At 58.1% G+C, this 19,241-nt stretch overlaps 1 long non-coding RNA gene across 1 annotated transcript; it reads right to left on the bottom strand.

The window, feature by feature from the left end:
* Positions 1-249: 249 nt before the first annotated feature.
* Positions 250-4,840, bottom strand: LOC123833295. Its single transcript, XR_006788195.1, has 2 exons — positions 4,705-4,840; positions 250-841 (listed from the first exon to the last, which is right to left on the bottom strand). It is a non-coding gene; the product is annotated as an uncharacterized LOC123833295 (long non-coding RNA).
* Positions 4,841-19,241: the final 14,401 nt, after the last annotated feature.

Below are 19,241 nucleotides of genomic sequence, written 5' to 3'. Positions count from 1 at the left end.
TCTCTCTCTCTCTCTCGGAACCCAAGCCCCATACCCTCGGAAAGCCAAGCAGCCACACAGAAAGGCCAAGTGCGGATGCCTGGGCCCCAGCCGCAGCTGCGGTGCCAGCCAACAGCCAGCATCCACCAGGCCCGTGAGCGAGCCCCGGGGGTCCCAGCCCCAGACACTGAGTCCAAGGCCACGCTGATGCTGAACGGAGCAGACAAGCTGTCCCCCCCAAAGGCCACCCAAACAGCAAAGGAAGTGGTGTCACTGTTGAACACAGCCTTCGGGCGCTTTATTACCCAGCAGCAGGGCAGTGGACAGGCTCCTCCTCCCACCGCAGACTCCCTCCTCTGCGTCTTACTGCTTGTCACCTCTCCCCACCCCTGGAGCACCCAGCATAATGTCTTTAGTGACACCCGTTTTGGGAAAACTAAAGCCAGAAAAAAGAATGTGATAATTTGCTAGTTATGCCTCCAGATATCTTCTCCCCTTCCTCTATAATTATTGAGTGTTAGATTAGGACATGTGCTTTAGCTGAAGACTACATTTCCCAGCATTCCTTGCAGCTAGATGTATCCTTGAGATTTAATTCCAGGCAACGGTCTGCGAGTGGAAGTGATGTGTTCAACTTCTAAGCCTTGGCCATAGAACCCTGGGCATGGGCTTCGCTGAACTCGCCCCTTTTCGCACTGGGACACAGATGAGATGCTGTCCCAGCTGCAGCCGTGCGGGAGAGGATAACAGTAGGAGATGAGGGACAGCGACAGCACAGAGGAAACCTGGGTCCCTGAGCGACCCTGCGGAGCACAGCAGCTTCTCCATCTTGAACCACCGCCGTCCGCCTCTGGGTTGGTGCCTGCAACAGAAAGACACTGTTATCTTGTTTGAATGACTGTATTTTTGGGTATCACCATTGAAGCAGCTTAGCCTCTGCCCACATAATACTGGCAGTAAGTGTCTCAAGCCCCGTGATTTCACTGTCCCTGAGTCAAGCACAAGGGAGAACCTGGCTGCTCCCTAAAAGGGGAAGATGAGCCCTGGCTGGCGTAGCTCAGTGGATTGAGCGTGGGCTGCGAACCCAAGAGTCGCAGGTTTGATTCCCAGTCAGGGTACATGCCTGGGTTGCAGGCCATAACCTCCAGCAACCGCACATTGATGTTTCTCTCTCTCTCTCTCTCTTAGTCTCCCTCCTTTCCCTCTCTAAAAATAAAATAAAAGCCCTGGCTGGAGTAGCTCAGTGGATTGAGCATGGCTGCGAACCAAAGTGTTGCAGGTTCGATTCCCAGTCAGGGCACATGCCTGGGTTGCACGCCATGACCCCCAGCAACTGCACATTGATGTTTATCTCTCTCTCTCTCTCTCTCTCTCCCTCCCTTCCCTTTCTAAAAATAAATAAATAAAATCTTTTTAAAAATAAAAATAAAATATTTAAAAAAAGATATGTGATTTACAAACATTAAAAAAAAGGGGGGGGGATGAGAACACAGGGAGGGAAAACACAACTAACACTCAGGAAGTTGTCCCGCCCTGAGCTCTCCTCGCAGGGCGCCGTCCAATTCGTCCCGGCAAAGGGGACGTGGGAACCCAGGAGAGGAAGAACTTCCCTTCCCATGGAACTCTCAGGAAGACTCTGCAGAGACACTGGCATTATGTTGAAAGTGAGGTTTGGATGGCTGGAGATGGGGGTCAGAGGAAGGGAAAGGAGGCGAAGGGTGGAGACAGGAAGTGTCTGATCCTTATGGGCGGGGGCGGCCAGAGAGATGGTACACAGTTTCAAGGGAGAGCTACACGTAAGCCCCAGGGCCCAGGTGGCAAACACCAGGCCCGAGGGCAGAACCCGGCCCTCCACCTTGTTGTATCCGCACGGCACCTTGTTTCTACCTGGTGGCAGTGCTGAGCTCTCGCTTCACTGTTAAGGAGGAGTTACATTTACACAGTCCTAAATTACATTTAGCCTTTTGAAGGCAACTGCGAGGCTGACGTGGCCCCCGGTGGAAATGAGTTTGATATCCCTGCCTAAGCCCGTACTTCGCGGCTTAAATTCAACGTGGTAAATTCACAGGTTTAGTATCCTAAATGATTTTTTTCTTGTTTTTATTAGAGAACTGTCTGCAAACAAATCCTTACTTGATGAGAAGTTTAAGCATAATTACATCTAGTAGTATATTACATGCATATTTCATTACTTTATTAAATCCTTCAAACAACATAGTTCTTGCAATCATAATTAACCTCTTTAGAACATCACCTCACAACGGAATGAATGAACCGTAAACCTGAGATGTTCTTTCTAAAACCCCCCCTAGTCTGTAACGTCTGCAGGGACCCCAGGTGACGCCAAGTGGTAGTGGCCCGAGGGGGCAATGGTGGTGGTGGTGCCCAGCTCACCCACTCCTACCCCCCTTCTGCTGGTGACTGACTTTCTGGCCACAAGGAAGAGCATGCCAGCCGGGCCTGGACTACGCAGTATCCCTCCCTCAGACCACAGTGATTGGACCAGAGGTGGTTATGTGGCCAAACCGGGGCCAATCGGAATTGCTCCCTAGGGCTGATGGGCAGAGGGAGGGAGAGATGGGGTGGAGGTGTTTTACCCGCAGAACTATTAAGCTGGGGTTGCCCCGTGGAGGAAGAGAGCCTGTTGGCAAGGACAAGCGGAGATGAAAGATGGACGGTGACCTCACGGAGTCAGAGTCCCTGCAGCTCTTCCTTCAACCCGATGACCTATTCCTAGGACCCTTCCAACTGCCGAACCAGTAAATCCCCCTTTGAGCCCCTTATCTGTCCCCTACAATCAAGTGTCCTGACAACACAAGGTGAACTGTAAGGGAGCCACTAGGGTCAGCCACATCGTACCATAGCTCACCACATTTAGGGTGCCCTTGACTGAAAAATATACTGGCGTTTACATACTACCAAGGAAGGGGAAGAGGCTGCCAAATAAACTCTGACAAACCATTGACTGTAAGATGCATCCTGGTTTCAGAAGCATGAAAATACGGAAAAAAGTATTTTCCAGTGCTGATGAAGAATGGTAGCTGTGTGCCCTCAGAGACTTGATCTCTATCATCCTCAGTATTTTCATCTATAAAGTAAGGATGACAATTTCACCCTCACAGGACCGTGAGGATTAGACGTAACAGATGTAAAGTATCTACACACACATGTTCTGAACAGCATTATTCCTAACAGCCAAGAAGTGGAAAGTACCTAAATGTCCATCAACTGGGAGTGAACGGACCGAAGGGGGTATAGCCACACAGCGGAATACTACTCAGCAATGAAAAAGGAAGGAGGAGCTGAGCCTCAGAGAAGTGAGACGCACTGTATGTTGGGTGGTTCCGTTTCTACGAAACACCCGGGAAAGGCAAACTGTAGAGACCACGAGGAGAGTCGAGGTTGGCGGGGGCAGGGTAGGCACAGTAAATGGGCGTGAGGGGTCTTACTGGGGTAATGGAAATAGTTTGAAACTGACTTATGCTGATGTTTGCACAGCTTGCTAAATTTGCTAAAAATTCACTGAATGGCATCCTGGAGATGAGTGAATTACACAATGTGTACAACATGATTCAATAGTTATAAAAATAGATGTACAATGTCTAGAAACGTTTCTCAACATGGTGAGTTACTTAAGAAACGGTGACTCTTCTCGAATCTGCTTGTGGCTCAGGTTCGAAGTCCATAAAGCCGCTCCTTCCTGGGCTCCTGGAAGGAGCAACACTGTGTTTCTTTGCTTCCTGATACTCCCTTCTCCTGGCCACACCCCCTCTGAGGGGCCGCGGGGACACACCTGCCCCGTTTTCCTCCCCTCTCTGCTCCTTCCCAGGCTTCCTGCTGGGTCCTCCCCACCTCCCCGGCTTCAATCCACGGGTCCCCCTAGATGGGCGCTATCCAAGACATTTAATATGAACCATTTGGGGAACTAAAACCTGCTGGGTAGCCATTTTTAAGAGAGTAAAAGGAAAAACAGGTAGTTTTAATACCAGCCCTGGCTGGTGTGGCAACTGATGTTTCTCTCCCTCTCTTTCTCCTTCCTTTCTACTTTCTCTGAAAATAAATAACATCTTTAAGAAAAAAATTTAAAAATTTTATTTACTTTTAGAGAGAGGGGAAGGGTGGGCGAAAGAGAGGGAGAGAAACGTCAATGTGCAGTTGCCTCTCATGTGCCCCAACTGGGGCCCTGACTGGGAATTGAACTGGTGACCCTTTGGTTCCCAGGCCGGCACTCAATCCTGAGCCACACCAGCCAGGGCAGAAAATTTTAATACAATTTTACTAACCCAATAGAGCGAAATAGTACCATGTAAACGTGTAATGGATATAGAAATTATTAGTGAGATATTTTACTTTTGGGGGACTAAATCCTGGAAACCCAAATGTATATTTGGCACAGCAGATCTCAGATTGGACACCGAATTTTTATTGGAAATTCTCGATCTGTTTTTAGCTTGATAAGCTCCACAATTGAAAAAGTCGATTCGCATAACCACATTGTTGCAAACATCCTGAAATTTTTTCCAAGAGGTGGATCAAGGAGCAGTTTTTAAATTTCAAGTTAATTAACACTGAGTTCTTCAGCTGCACATTTTCCACTAATTGCAAGTGCTCAGCGGCCCCCTGGGGCCGGTGGCTACTGCGTCGCACAGCACGAAGCTAGATAAATACCCGAAAAGTGTGCGTCTTCATACCAGTACACTCGTGCCGACGATTTCCCATATTTACCTCTGCTCTGCAGACCCGTCGAACAAGTGCCTACTCAGCCCCGCACCTGGCTGTGGAATGAGCGGCTCCCACGTACCCTGTTCAAAACTGCGCCCCAGAGAGAGGCTGACCCCACCCACCAAACCTGCAAAGCCAGTTTCCCCGTCTCGGGTAACAGCTGCTCTTTCTTCTGCCGCCCAGGCCGACCTTGGTACTCTCCTTGACTATTATTCTCTCTCTCTCCTTCCTCGTATCTGGCCTGGCGATGGAGCCTAAAAAGTATTTCCAACATCCCACCACTTCTTGCCACCTCCGCGTCTACCAGCCTAAGCCACGCCCCATCATCTCCGGGAGTTACGGCCGGAGCCTCGGGACTGGTTTCGCCGCTCTGGCCCTGCCCCCGCAATCTGTTCACCAACCAGGGGGCTGCTTGGAAGCGAAGTCGGCCGGGTTCTTCCTCTGCTCGGAGCCCTGCAGGACTCCATGTCACGCAGGAGACGGGCCCAAGTCCTTGCAGTGCCCCGTAAGGCGCTCCAACAGCTGACCCTGCCCTCTCCATCCCCACGTTCTCCTGGGCGCCTCCTCCACGCTGGCCTCCAGGATGCTCGGGAACACAGTAGGTCGCCAGAAATTTGCGTGGCTGGCTCACTCGGTTCCCTCGGGCCTTTATCCAAAACTCACTGTCGACCTCTCAGTGAGGCTTTCCCGATCTGCCCAAACCCCACTTCTCCCGAATGCACATTTCCTAGCCTCCTTCCGTTCTCTCCTTATTACCATCTAATAAATTTTACGTCCGTTCTGCCTCTTCTACTACAGTATAAGCTCCGGGGAGGGAGAGGTTCGTGTGTTTGCTTTTGCTGTTCTAACCCCACTGTCTGGATAGTGCCTGGAACTTCTTAGACGCTCAGTAAATAAATGAAGGAATGAACGAATGGCTTCCAAGCAGGCAGAAGAGGTGGAGCAAACCCCGGCGCAGCTGCTGTCTTCAGAAGCCTGAAGCTGGGGCCGGGGAGCCCCAGGAGGGCGGGGGCAGTGGAGTGGTCTGGGGTGGGCGTCGAAACCTTCCGCGCTGGAACTTTCTGTCTGAATTGCGGGAGAGGGCGCGAGGACCGCGGCGCCCGGGAAAGCAGCGAGCGGAGCGGCGCTTCCCAGCCTGTCGCCTCACGGGAGGCCAGGAGAGAGGCGGATTGGCTCCCCTCGCTACAGCTGCCCCCGGCCCGGGAGGCACGAATGCCAATACTCCAAAATGCAAATCGCATTTTCAAAGTGCAAGGAGGTGGGGTGGGGGGTGGACTTGTTTTGAGGATCCGAAGTGATAAGTGCCCCCACAGCGGAACGTGGAGGGCTGGTGGCGCTTTGTCCCGGGAAGAGGCGCGCGCGCGTCATGTGACCGCGCGGTTCCCAACCCCGCGGGACGCGCCGCCCCCGAAAAGGGACTGTGGTGGGCGGCGAGGCTGCGGAGGATGGCGGAGGACGCACGGCAGCGCGTAAATCCCCTGGTCTCCGCCGCTGGCCCGCCTCCGGGGTCTGTGTGGGCCTAGACCACGGCCGCTCAGGGCCGGGAGCGCGGCCTCGGGACCCGGGGCTGCTCGGCGCGGGCGCGCGGGGCAGGGGGAGCGGGCGCGTGCCCAGGTGCGCGCCCCCGGGCTGCGCTTACAAAGGGGAGCCCTTCCCTGGGCGCCCGCGGACCGCTCGGAGCGCCGCCCCTAGCGGCCCTCCGCCGCTTGCGTCCCAGGCTCCCCCGCCGGCCGACCCCGCCGCTGTCTTTCATTTCTTTATTTTGATGGAGGAAGGCGGAGTCGTCTATCTCGGAGTCGAAAATCTTTCCAGGAAGTTTGTTTGTGCCTATTAATATTTCAGTTCCTGGCAGCTGCTTTAAGTGCTGGGGGAGGGGCAAGGGCCAAGTTCAATGCCGGGAGGGGGAGCTGCTGCGCGCGGCCGGCTGTTCTCCGCAGGCCTGCGGCCGCGGGGCCGAGAGGCAGCCCCGGGGCCTCCCGGACTGGTCCCCCTCCGTGGGAGGCGGCAGCTGCCACCCAGAGAGCTGGCGGGCGCCCTGGGAAGCGACGCGCTCGGGGCAAGAGGCGGACCCTGCGGCTGCGACACAACCGAGCGCGCCAGATCCCTGCTTCCCGGAGCCGGGGTGACGGAGGGAATGGAGTGGGCCAGCCGGCCGCCAGATGTCCGCGATTAGCGAGCGGGGGAGGAAGGGAAGGCGGCGCTGGGAGCACCCAGGCTCGGGAGGCGTAGCCCCGAGAGCGAGGGCCACATCTGCCCTCCTGGGAACCGGAATCCGAGCCGGAGCCAGAGCCGGGGCCCTGACCGTGTCAGGACGCCACTTCTGACCTTGGTTGGGCCACGCTGCGGGAGGGCGCTGCAGCAGAAACTTGACCCTAGAAAGCAACTAGATGCCTCACAACCCTTGAAAGGTTATCGTCATCTTCAATCTACAAGCGGAAGTGTAGCTCAGAGCTAAGTTGACCTGCACGAGGTCACTGCTGCTGCCCTACAGCAAGGTCCGCGGTTTCGGACACACATCTTGCAAGCAAGGGTGCCCGGAAGCAAGTGCAACTGTGTTCCGTGGTATCAGCCTACAGGATCGGCCCCCAGGGGGGACCGCAGGAACCCGGAGGATTCTGGACTCGGAGGACCAGGTTTTACTCGTCCTTCACGTCCGAAGAGCCTGCTCAGGCTTCCAGCCAATCTCACGTCTGCAACGCCAATCACTTCGCCAAAGAAAATTTCCCTTTAACACCCATCAGACGCGCACTTGAAGGGTTGGCATAGCCACCTCTGGAGGCTGGGCTGCTGCCCAGGCTACTTCAAGTGATAACTGACTGTCCCCAGGGTTAAAAAAATGTAAGGCATTACACACAGCAACGTCACACTATGTCGTCCCCAGTCCAAAGTCACTCGTGGACACTAGGGCGACCTTCCTGCTCAAGATCATCGGCCCCACTCCGTGTGGGGCTTGCTGACCGCCTGGACAAGACGGGCGGAAGGCAAGTTTGCCTCATGAACCTCTCACTCTGATCCCCCGCCCCGCGCCCCGCCCACGCTCCAGCCATACGTGCTTCTCCCAAGTGATCAGAGCCCCACTAGCCCGCGGGCCAGAGAGGAGGGTGTGACAGGTTCAGGCATTTTGAGGTAGGACTTGGTGATGAGAAAGTCTTCCCTGACCCCCATCTCCTAGGAAAAGTACTCAAAAGAAAGCCCGGGTGGAGCGGAGCAGAGCTGGCCGCGGCCTCTGCCTTCCTGGGTTGCCCCGCGTGGACATCCCGTGGAGGAACGTCAGCCCTCTGCTGGATTCGGTCAGCAGGGGGCGCTGCGCTCCAGCATGGCTGCCTGCCGTGGGCTTCCTCCCCCAGCCCTGAGTCGGGTCCAGAGTGCCCTGCTTCTGTTTGCTTTCCGGCGGCTGAGGTTTCTGGGAGGGGGGTCCTGGAAAGGAACGCCTTCTCCCCAGCTTGGGTGGGCCAGGCCCTGCCAGCTGCAGAGAGCCTGCCAGGCTGCGGGGTGCAGGGCCTGGAACAATGGCTGGCGGCATCAGCTATTTTAATGCAGAGTTAGGCACACAATCCTTGCTAAAAATACATACAAAGGAAAACCCCAAAGTAGCTAAGCCTATTTTAATACCTTTTATTTTCCTTGTTCCTGGCTTCTTTGTCTTCCCCTTGCGACAGGGGAGCTGCATTTCCCTGGGGGGTCCACCCTGGATATGGTCGGGGCTCCCACCCATGTCCTGCGGACCCACAGCCCAATCTCGATCACGGCCTGGAACAGTCAGAGGGTGCAGAGGGGAGAAGAGGAAGGGCCAGCAACCATTCCTTTGAGTGTGATTTGCATTGAATAGAATGATGGCACCACTTCTAAGACACGGTGGCTAAAGAGGATCCTAGGGGTGGATGAGGCCTCTTCCCACTGCCCTCCCCACCCCCCACAGCCCTCTGTGGGGGGGACGGAAGTGTGCCCAGCACCTGCCTAGGAAATGGCTAGCATCGCCCTCTGCTGGGAGGGAGCACGTCCGACCGGCTCTGGGCTCCTGGGGGCATCATTTCTTACCTTTTCAGGAGGGAAGCAAGGGCAGCAGAGGCCCTTGGGGGTCAGCTGTTAAATTACTGAAACAAGGGGGCTGTTAGACTGATGGGGCTCTGATGCATGGGGGCCCACAAAAGCAACCCGAATCACAGCCTGTGCATGCTTCCAGATTCTGAAATCAAACCGATACAGACAACCCATCACAAACAGCCGATGAGGCTTTTAGCTCTAGCCTAGCAAAAATGTCCCTTCTTTGCTTCCGCACTTGCTACGTGTACGTCTGTTCCCTAGCTCCTGGAGGAGCCCTCCTAACCACTGCTGGTTTGGCGCTGAAAGTCCCATTCAAGTGGACTTTTGCTGCCCTGGCCAGGTGGCGCAGTTGGTTAGAGTGCTGTCCTGATGCGCCAAGGTTACAGGTTCGATCCCCTGTCAGGGCACATACAAGCATCAACCAATGAATGCATAACTAAGTGCGACAACAAATCAATGTCTCTCTCTCTCTCTCCCCTCTAAAAAGTCAATAAATTAAAAGAAAGAAAAATGAAGACTTATGCATCCAAGGCAATCCAACACGGTCCACTCACTTCCCTTCACTCGTGTCCTCAGCAGTCATGGCCCAGACCTTGGGGAGAGACCACAAAGACCTGGCCACAAAGACCTGGTTTTCAGGTACAAGGAACAGGAGTCGGGTCGGGGGAAGGGAGCAGGTAAACAATTAGCCACAGGACAGAACCCTGGGGGCCCTGACCAAGAAGGGCAGGAGGCGGAAGCCAGGGCAGATACTGGCCCGCAGATACTGGCCCCAAAAGGATGAAGGAGCATCCGTGGGCCCCCTGCTTCTGTCTCCCCCTCCTGCTCCCTGTGCCCCCCAGTTCCACAGCCAGTGAAGCTCACCCCAGAGCCCTGCCTGGAGCCCACACTTGGGGCCTCTTGTCGGTGCGTTCTCTAGGAGGCTGGGCCCTCACGAGCTGCTGACACGGAAGGGGGGGGCGGGTGTCCTGACTGGGGTAGAGCACAGATTAGAAGCCTGTGGACCAGCTGAGAGGCCCCTGCAATGAGGGGCGGGCCCTGCCCGGGTCCGAGGGAATGGGGAGCTGTGCCACTGCGTCCCTGCCTGCCCCAGGCTGGGGCTGCCATCTTATTGCAACGGCAGGAGCCTCAGCGGCCTGGGGCCCCACCATCACACACAGCCTTTCTCCATGGCACGTGGGTGCTTAGGGCCTCGTCTTGGGCCCAACCAGGGCGGTGTCCTGACTCTCCCCTTCCTCCGACTCGCGTGGCTCTGGCTGGCCCAGTGGGGACAGGTGCTGGTGGCCCCGTGTGCACCTTGGCTCCCTGTGAACCTAAGAGCGCCTCCCTCTCTCGGGCCTGGAGGGCCGCTGAGCCTTGCCTTCCCTCAGGGTCCCAAAGTGCCACTCAAGCTGGGGAGGGAGGGAACTCTATTCCAGGTCTCTGCCTGCCCCCAGCAGGCGGCTCCTGAGGACAGACCCTGTCCCTGAGGTGGGGGGCGGGGAGGTCCTGTCTTGTGATTTGGGAAGGGAACAAACGCCAGCTGTATTCTGGGCGGCACACGTGGGATCCTTTAGTGTTTGGGGAACTAGGTCGGAGGCTGGGGGGATTCTCCCTCGTAGGGTGATCTGCTAGAGCAGGGACTGTCACTCCCTGAGGATCACTCCCTGAGGGGCAGTGGCAGCTCCAAGGTTCATTAAGGAAGCCGGTGAGACGCACAGAGAGGCGATGAAGAATAATGATGATGAATGTGGGCGAGCTGAGCCCTGCGTCTCGGTGCTACCGGCCCCACGCGGGGCTGTGGATAAAACTGAAGGCCTCCGCCGCGTCGGCTCATCAAGGTAATTAGAACTGCCGTGGGGGAGGGGCAGTGCTGTGCCCTGACGGTCTCCCCTCTGACCTTGGCCCACTGACCACTGCAGCGGGAGGAAGAAGGGAAGGGGGGCAATGGAAGTGGGGTCTGCTCTCCCTCAGAGGCCTGGTTCTTGGGTGGGCTGCTTTGGTGGGTGGAGGACGTGGGCGGGGGACAGTTAGCCTAACACATTTTCCTGGCTGATTGATGGCTGACCGCAGGGGCGTGAGAGCAGGCCCTCAGCAGAAGGGGTGAGGCCACAAGAGGGGGCGCACAGCAGCCAGTGGCAGAGCTGGGACCCGGAGGGGCCTCCTGACCTGGGGGGCTGAGGGAGGAGCTCTTTCTCTCCTGTGAGATATTCCTGTCCCAGATGGGAGTCCTCGGCGGCCCTGAATCTTCGTCAGTCAGCCCCCAGTTTCACAGGCAGCAGCCCACAGACGGTACTGGGCAGCAGGGAGGGAAGAGGTGGCTGGGAAAGCCCAGAGGGCTGGAGGAGCCTCAGGGGGGCAAGGGGAGATGGAGGAAAGACCAAGGAGCTTCCGGAAGAAGGGTCTGGGCTCTGCCCTGGCCCCCGGACCCTCTGGCTGTCTTTCTGGCCCACCGGGACCCGTCACAGCCCTGCGGAGAGACTCGCGGTGGTCTCTGGGCAAGGCTCCCTGGGTCTCACGCCACAGACGAGGAAACCGAGTCTCAGAGAGGTCGAGTGCTTGCCCCAGGTGACACCGCTGGTGAGCAGTGAGGCCAGAGCTCATTACGCCGGATTAGGAGGAAGAAGCTCTCCCCGTGAATCCTAGGAAGACGTGTCTTTCCGCCCCACCGCACCTCGCCTGGAGAGGCCGATTCAAAGTCGGGGTCAGAACTGTGGGTGGAACAAAGAAATGATGCGCAAGTAGAAAACGCTGCCCGAGGTGCCGTCTGCCCAGAGGACGGAATCCCTGCCCCACCGTGGGCGGGGAGCCCCCCAGGGGGCGGCGCTTCTAGGCCGGGGCAGCACAGAGAGGGCTGTGGCGGAGGCAGCAGGCCATTCCCACCTGAGGCCTTGGGGGTCTCTCCACAGGCTTCCCGGGCTCCGGCCCTCGCCCTCCGGCCAGGGCGGGCCGGGCAGCACCAGAGGAGGACCAGGGCCTTCTGGCCTAAATTGGGGGAAAGAGGACCGCCCCCCCCCACCAGCATCCACTAACCGCTGCCCATCCTCAGCCAAGGCCCATGAGCTTGCGTATTCCACCAGCTCTTCGGACTTAATGAAAAATCCACAAAGTTCAGGGAATTTACGAGCAGTGAATGCCCGGTGGTATCTGCTAACGGGTGGCTCACTGCCCAATACCAAATGGCCCAGGGAAGGACAAGGCTTGGGTGACCAGCCCTAACCAGGGTGGGCAGTCGAGCCTTTCCTTGCTTCGGGGTGACCTGGGGCTGGTGGGCCGAAATGTGGTCCTGGAGCTTGACTGGGAATCCTGGAGCCCAAGCTCCACCCCCTCCTTTCTGTGGAGCCGGCCCAGTGGGTTCAGTGACGCCGCAGGGGGCATGTGAGGGGTGGAGCAGGGAGTGCGCAGAGACCCCGAGGGAAGGAGCGGCCCAGCGTTAGCATCCCCCAGGCTGGATGGGGCAGAGGCCTGGCGCCCTGCTGGGAGGGCAGTGGAGGAGGAGGAAACGGGGCCGCTGCAGCCTGTTCTGGCACCCACCATGTGAGCCCTAAGCCGGCTCCTGGGGACCACATGCCCGCCCTTGGCCCTGTATCCATTTTCACCAGGGCACACTTGTCTCCTGGGTCGGCCAGATTTCTCCTTCGGGAGGATGATAAAAGGAAGGGCCCTTCCGGACGTCCCAGGCCTGTACTGACTAACGAGAAAATTCCCAGCGGTAGGAGTGGGTACACTTGGGAATGAGGGGACTCCTCAGGGCTTGGTCTGGGCAAGTCCACCCATGCGGCCTCCCGAGTGGGCTCCCGGGAACCGCGCTGCGTTACAGACGGGCAGCGTGCCCTCTGCATTCACAGGCGGGACACCCAGGCACAGGGAGGGCCAGCCCCTGCCCCGAGGCCACCCAGCCACCCAGCTGCGTCTGTAAAAGTTGGGGCCTGGGACAGGGACTGCTCGACTGTCCCCCCAAGACACACACACATTCACACATGCCCCAGCCTTTCCCCACCAGCGGGCCTTGGTCGCCCTGCGCAGGGGCGGGGTGGCAGGCGCGTCAAATACCGGAGGTGCCCCGGCCCAGGGACTGGGTTCCGCGCTCGGCGGGGTGTTAGCAACCCGAGCAGAAGGCCGAGGGGACGGAGCCCGGGCGCCCTCTTGTGGCCGCCGCGCGAAGAAGCCGGGAGCCCGGCGTCCCCAGGCTCGCAGCCAAGCGGGGGCGGCAAGCGACCGGAGATCCCCGCTCGCGTGGGCGACAAGATCTCGCGGCTGCAGGCTTTTTTTTTTTTTCCTTACAAAAAGCAAGCATATTGGTGGTGAAACGGGATTTCTGTAAAATCAATAAGATCGATAGGGCCACCGGATCGGTAAAACGAGCGAGAAGCGCCCTCCCGCCCCAGGCCAGCGGCGGAAGCGGTGGGGAGCAGCGCAGGAGGAAGTTGGGGCTATTGTCGCGGCCGCCCAGTTTCCATTACCCGGCCGGCCGCCCGCCGAGGGCGCGGCCGCGGAGCCCCACCCGGGCGGGGGCGGGCGGGCGGGCAGTGGGAGCAGCGCGAGGGCACCGCCCGGAGGCTCCGCCCCCCGCGAGGCCGCGGGGCGCCCGCCCCTCTTTGTCCGCAGGCGACGCCCCGCCCGCGGCTTTGCGGGGCCCGCCGGGAGCCAATCCGCCGCGGCTGAGACTGCCGCCGGGCGTCCTCGCCCGTCTCCCCGGCGGAGAAACACCTCACCAGGAGGGGAGGGGACTGGCTCCGGGTCACCCAGCACAGCCAGGACCTCAACCCGGGACCCACCTCCCGCCCCCCTACCTGCGCGGGCGGAGGCCCAGCGGTCAGGGAAGGGCTGCCAGGTCGCTGTGGGGGACACAATTAGCTGGCTAAATAAATCCCCAGCATCCTCGGAGTTTTAAAAAATCGCCATTCTTTGCAGAGGCCGGTCAGAGGCGCCGCTTTCTGGTCTGGAAATCAGAACAGAAAGGGTAACGTGGTGCGGCTCCCGGGTGCTGCCGGCCCGAGACTACAGGCGCTTACATTTGGGGTCAGCTGCAACCACGGCACGGCAGGGCCAGCCTTGCCTTCCGGCCCAGGGGCGGGAGCAGCAGGAGGTGGTGGGTCCGGTAGTGCAAGTCTCCGGAGGAAGGGGGTTGGGTCGATGGGGTTAGGGCGCCCCTCGCCGGGGCCTCTGCACTCTCCAGAACCTGGCACGTGGTAGGTGTTCCTTAAATAAGCATCTAATGTCTGCAGGGGTGTTGTGACTTGCGCTGGGTGGTCTCTCGCTGAGCAGAGAAGGCTGGGAATATCGGAGGGACTATTTTGGAGCCTGGCAGGAGCTTAGGGGCTTACAAAGGCAGCGAGGGGTCCACCTGGGGGAGCAGAGGCTCCAGACTCCGTCTCCTTGGAGAGAAGGGTGCAGGGGAGCCTGAGGGCTGGCATAAGTGCCCAGAGGGTGTAAGGGGCCCCGTGAGTGCCCCGCCCAGGGTGGGGTGGAGGCTGGGCAAAATGATCACGGAAGCTTGCTGCTTGTAAAGGTGACAATTTACTACAGGAAGTGCAAACAGTGAATCACCGGCAATGTGTTTGTCCAAGGCAGTGGGCCGTCTTCTCTAGGGTTTCTCCTTGAAGTGGGGGATGATGGCGTGGGGAGGGCTGGCGGCCACGGCCAGAGCTGAGTCTCAGCTGTTCAGTTTACCTCTGGTCTTACAAACTCAGCAAGGTAGACAGTATGGGTTTGTAGAAGGAAAGGCCTCGCTCACCCTTCCCCGACTCCTCCCTCTCCAGAGCCGGGTGTCCTGACTAGCACCCCCGCCAGCCATTTTCAAATTTATGTGTGACCAGGAGGTCAGGTGTTTGGGTTTGTTTCTTTTAGCGACTGGCATCACACTGTAAATGTTGTTGTTAAAAGATTTTATTTATTTTAGAGAGCGGAAGGAGGGAGAAAGAGGGGAAGAGAAACATTAATGTGTGGTTGCCTCTCTATCGCCCCCTATTGGGGACCTGGCCCCCAACCCAGGCACGTGCCTTGACTCAGAATGGAACCAGCAACTCTGGGTCTCAGGCCTGCATTCAATCCACTGAGCCACACCAGCTAGAGCTAAATACTGTTCTGTAACATGCGTGCTGGGGATGCTTCCAGTGCAGCGCGCTCATAGTATAGTCACCTAATATTCCATAGAGTCAGTGCCCGCCATCTCAATGGCCATTTGGATTATTGCATTCTGCTCTGTTATAATAATCACTTTTGTGCACAAATTTCAGTACAGGGGCTGGAAGTCGAGGGAAGGTCCCAGTTTGAGTCCCTGTAGGTCTGAAGGTGAAGGTGTAGAACACGCAACGTGCCGTGCATACTGAGCTGGGTGGGAGAGTGTCTGGGCTGTGGATTGAGACTCTGAGGTCCAGACTCAAGTGTGTGACCAGGTAAGTTGCTGGTTTTCCTTTTGGGCCAGAAAAGGGCTGCGGTCCGCGTAGGCCCAGATGTGTCCACTAGGTGGCGCCACAGTCAGAAAGTGGAGGCCCTGGCTTCAGAGCCCCAGTTGCTGGCAGAGGTTCCAGCGTGGGACCCCTTCGTTCTACAACGCTGGGCAAGATTCTCCTAAGCCGTGAGCTCCCTCCCTTGCACACCTGGGGTGGGGCAGCCATGAATGGTTCTACAGGTGAGCACTGCCCACGGGCTCTGGCCAAGGAGGGGGACTGAAATTCAGGCTGTGGGACAGGCCCTGACAGCCCAGAGGAGGGGCTGCTTGCTTCTCATTCGCTCAAGTCCAGGAAGGGCGTGTGGCCAGAGTGGAGGAAGCGGCAGTTAGCCCTGGCTTCTGGGAGAGAACCCCAACCACCCGCCAGCACCGCGCAGGGCCCCTCCCCGGGAGGTGGGGTGACCCTCTGTTGCACTGGGTGGGCCAAAAAGCCCATTTCATTTTTTCCATAAAGTAAAAGACATTTTTTTCATTTTCACCAATAACTTTACTGATTTGGATATTTTCAGTACGTCGGCTATCTCCTGCTATTTGCTTCCAGTGGGTAGAGGCCAGGGGTGCTTTGTTAAACTCTTTCCAGTGCATAGGACAGCCCCACAGCAAAGAATTAGCTGGCCCAAATGTCAACAGCACCAGTAAACTCTGCAAACCACTTTTGACACATTCAGTCGGTCACAGCACCTTCTCCACACACTGCACAAATCTCTTCTTGTGTTTCAGTTGTGTTTTTCTCTTTCTTGAAATAGTAAAGCATAATACACTGAAAATGTTGGGTGTTTTCTTCCATCTTTAATAGTAAAGTGGCTACACAAAACCGACTCATCCTGGTAAGATTTTTAAAAAATGCACACTCAAAGGACAGCTGGCACAACACAATCTAACCAAATTGTTTTCAATGACATTAAAGACAGCTGAGCACTTGCCAGAGCCATTGTACAGAAAAAACGTGACGGACTTTTTGGCCGACCCAATCATCTGTGGCCCAGCTGTCCTCTGCAGTCCTGCTGCCCAGGACAGTTCTTGTCACCCGTCAGCACTGTCTTCACAACGTCGTGATGACAGCCCCACCTTTCCTGCAGCACCCTTGTTCTCGCCACCACCACCATCAGCCGGACCACAGCCTCCCCCGAGACCGCCACCTGCCCTGGGCCACCACCAAGGCTTCTTAACCGTCCCCACTTCTTCTCCTGCCTCCCCACTCCCGACAGAGCAACCAGGACACCTTTTCAAAACACAAGCCAGATCGTGTCGCTGCTCTGTTTAATGCCCTTCCTGCTGAGGCTCCCAGTGCACCCGGGCGACAAAGCCCTGCCCACCCTGTCTCCACTTTCCTCCCTGACCCTGGCCCCACTGCTCTGCCCAGGCCTCAGGTCCTGAACCCGGGCCACCCACCCTCCTTCACACACGAGCCATTACTTCCTGCTGTTCCCTCCCAGGAAGGTTCTGCCGCTACACGGTGGGTGGGCATCGTGGCACTTCCTCAGGCCTCAGACAGAATTTCACCCTTTCATTACCTGACGTCATCTCCTTGTTTACTGGGCCTGTCTCTGCCCAGTGGGATGTCAGCTATTGGAGAGCAGGGCCCTTGGGGGCCCCCAGGGTCACCAGCGTTGGGCACGAGAGGAGAGTAGGTGACAAGGACTATTTGTTCAATGAATTGTTAATTAAAATGCTGTAGAGCCCCTGGTCCAAACCACTTCCTAGCCCTGGCGGGCAGCCTGGTGACAGTCCTGTCCCTAGACGGAAGGCAGCACCTAGTGACAGGTGTCAGGCTGAGGGTGGGACAATCCTGTCACCCTCGGTGATGGTCGACTCCTGACCCTGCTGAGTGCACGCGCAGCCGGTCTGCACGGCCCCAGCAATGGGTCTGCCCTCTCCCAGTCAGTGTGGATCACCCCAGCTTATCTGCAGCACCTGTCCCCTCCGTGCCAAAGTCCACCCCGCTGCCTACCCTGGGGAAATGGCACTCCTGCTAGGGAGCCGACTCCTCCTCCTCCTCGCAGCCCGGCTGGCTCGAAGACAGGAGCGGTGGGAGCCGGAGGAGGGAGGCGGTCGTCCGGAGCACAGAGCGGCGAGCACTGACTTCTTCGGCTGCAGAGTCCTGTGAGAACAGGGCGCAAGCTGAGGGAAAGGCTCACATGTGTTTGCAGGGCGTCTCTGTGTCGCCACAGCCCGTCCAGGGGTTCAAGGCCAAAGCAGGAGCCTCCCTCGGCCAGATCCTCTAACCGGTGACACTGCTTCCTGGCTGCCCAAGGCACCTACACACCTGGCCTCCCGAAACCTGCCAAGAAGCCGCGCAGGAAGAGCCCCGAGGAGCCCTTTTCTTAGATTGCAGAAGAGGAAGCCCTCCCACCACCAAAAAAAGAGGAAGCCCATGAACCCTTGTGGACGCCTCCCCTGACGCAGGGCGTGGAGAGGGCTGAGGCCAAGGGCCTAGGAAGACCAGCCCACAGGAGACAGATGGCAGGGAGCTGAGGCCAAGGAGAGGGCGGGAGAGGGCCCGGAGGCGCGGCAGGAAGTCGGCAGAGACGGCTGGAGCAAAGTGCAATGGAGGTCTTTGAGAAGGAAGCAGTGAAAGGGGTCAAATATTGCAAGGCAGCCCAGGGTGCCAAGGTGTCCGCAGCTTTGACCACAGAGATTGCCGGGAAACTCTGGAGGGGCAGAAGCCAGCCCGGTGGTGAGAGTGGATGCAGGAGCCGCACCCCTGTTCCTGAGGAGCTCACACGCGTGAAGAAATGGAGACTGGGCACCAGCTAATGAGGATGGGGCTGGGCCACGAGAGCCTTGGAGGTGGAAGTTGGGCCTGCCCAGATGGCCAGGAAGAGGGCATGAAAGGTGCAGGGAGAGTCCCCGGACCGGGCTGGAGTGGGCCAGCCAGACGCAGAGCACAGGTGGAGGGGGGCCTCCTCACTCGCCCGCAGGAGGGGTGCTGGGCCTGCAAGGGTGATTGTAGGGGAGTGAGGGTCGCCCAAGGCTGCGGGAGGAAGCCCAGGGCCCTGCAGCCACAGGACCTGGGCCAGGACGCTGGAGAGGGCGCAGGGGCCAGGAGCTCTCCATCTGCTCGTACTGCCCACAAGTCTGAACAGGTCCCAGGGTTTTGCTTCCCTCCTGCAAACCCTTCCATGCGGCGGCAGTCCTGTTCCTCGTGTCAGGATTGTGGCTCCACAGGGGCCAGTTTCAACAACAGAGCACATGGACCGTGGGGGAAACTTCTCATAAAAGCCGGCAAACACACAGAAAGGGGGACTCAGGCCTGCATGCACAGGCAGAGGTGTACCAGCTCACCCAAGCATGCATATCGAGGGCCCACAAAAGTGGCTGGGGGAAACTGGGAAATTACGTTCCAGTGGAAGAGGAGCGGGCAGCTCTGAGCCTAGTTCTGGGCCTGCCGTGTGCGATTCTGTGCTGTCGGGTGGGTGCAGTGCTTCCGTCCCCTCACCCCCAACTTACTGTTACAAGGGGGTGGACGAGACAGCTGCAGACTCTCGGCTCAGAACAGCCTGTGGGGCTCGGCCTGGTGGCTCTGACCCCACGGCAGACGCCCCCACCGGGACTGCAGTCTGCCCAGCCCTGGTCCCCAAGGACGGTTCAAATCTAGAGCTTGCGCTAGCCACTCATTCTTTCAGTTTGCCCCCAGACTTTGGGCCATTCTGGCCGGCACGGAGCTCTTCACAGCAGGGCGCCGGGAAGTGTTCAGAGCAGGAAAGACGACCCTGGGGAAAGGTTTCTGTCGCGTCCAAGAGGTCCGTTCGCTCGGTCCACCCCTCCCATCGCACAGGACGGACATGAGTCCAGCCCAGAGGAGCCGGGTGTCCTGTCAGCCTCAGAGCTGGTGGCAGTGTTCGCCCCCACACTGGGGACTGTCCTGGGGAGACAGGGAGGCCGAGGAAAGGGGGAGGCAGCCCACTCGGGCACCAGCAGTCAGAACTCGGAGCCAGAGAGTGTAACGGACTCTGTGGGAGGCCCACTTTCGGGCCGGAAGAAACAGAAACCTCCGCTTTCGTGACAGGCCATCGCCCAGGGTGGGCGGGAGGCTATCCGCGTCCTCCGTGTGTCCTGTGCC

This window comes from Phyllostomus hastatus, unplaced genomic scaffold (assembly GCF_019186645.2).
Source record: "Phyllostomus hastatus isolate PE091 unplaced genomic scaffold, TTU_PhHast_1.1 phas_contig_148, whole genome shotgun sequence".
Taxonomy (NCBI): Eukaryota; Metazoa; Chordata; class Mammalia; order Chiroptera; family Phyllostomidae; genus Phyllostomus; species Phyllostomus hastatus.
This window is presented reverse-complemented; position numbering and strand designations above follow the sequence as displayed.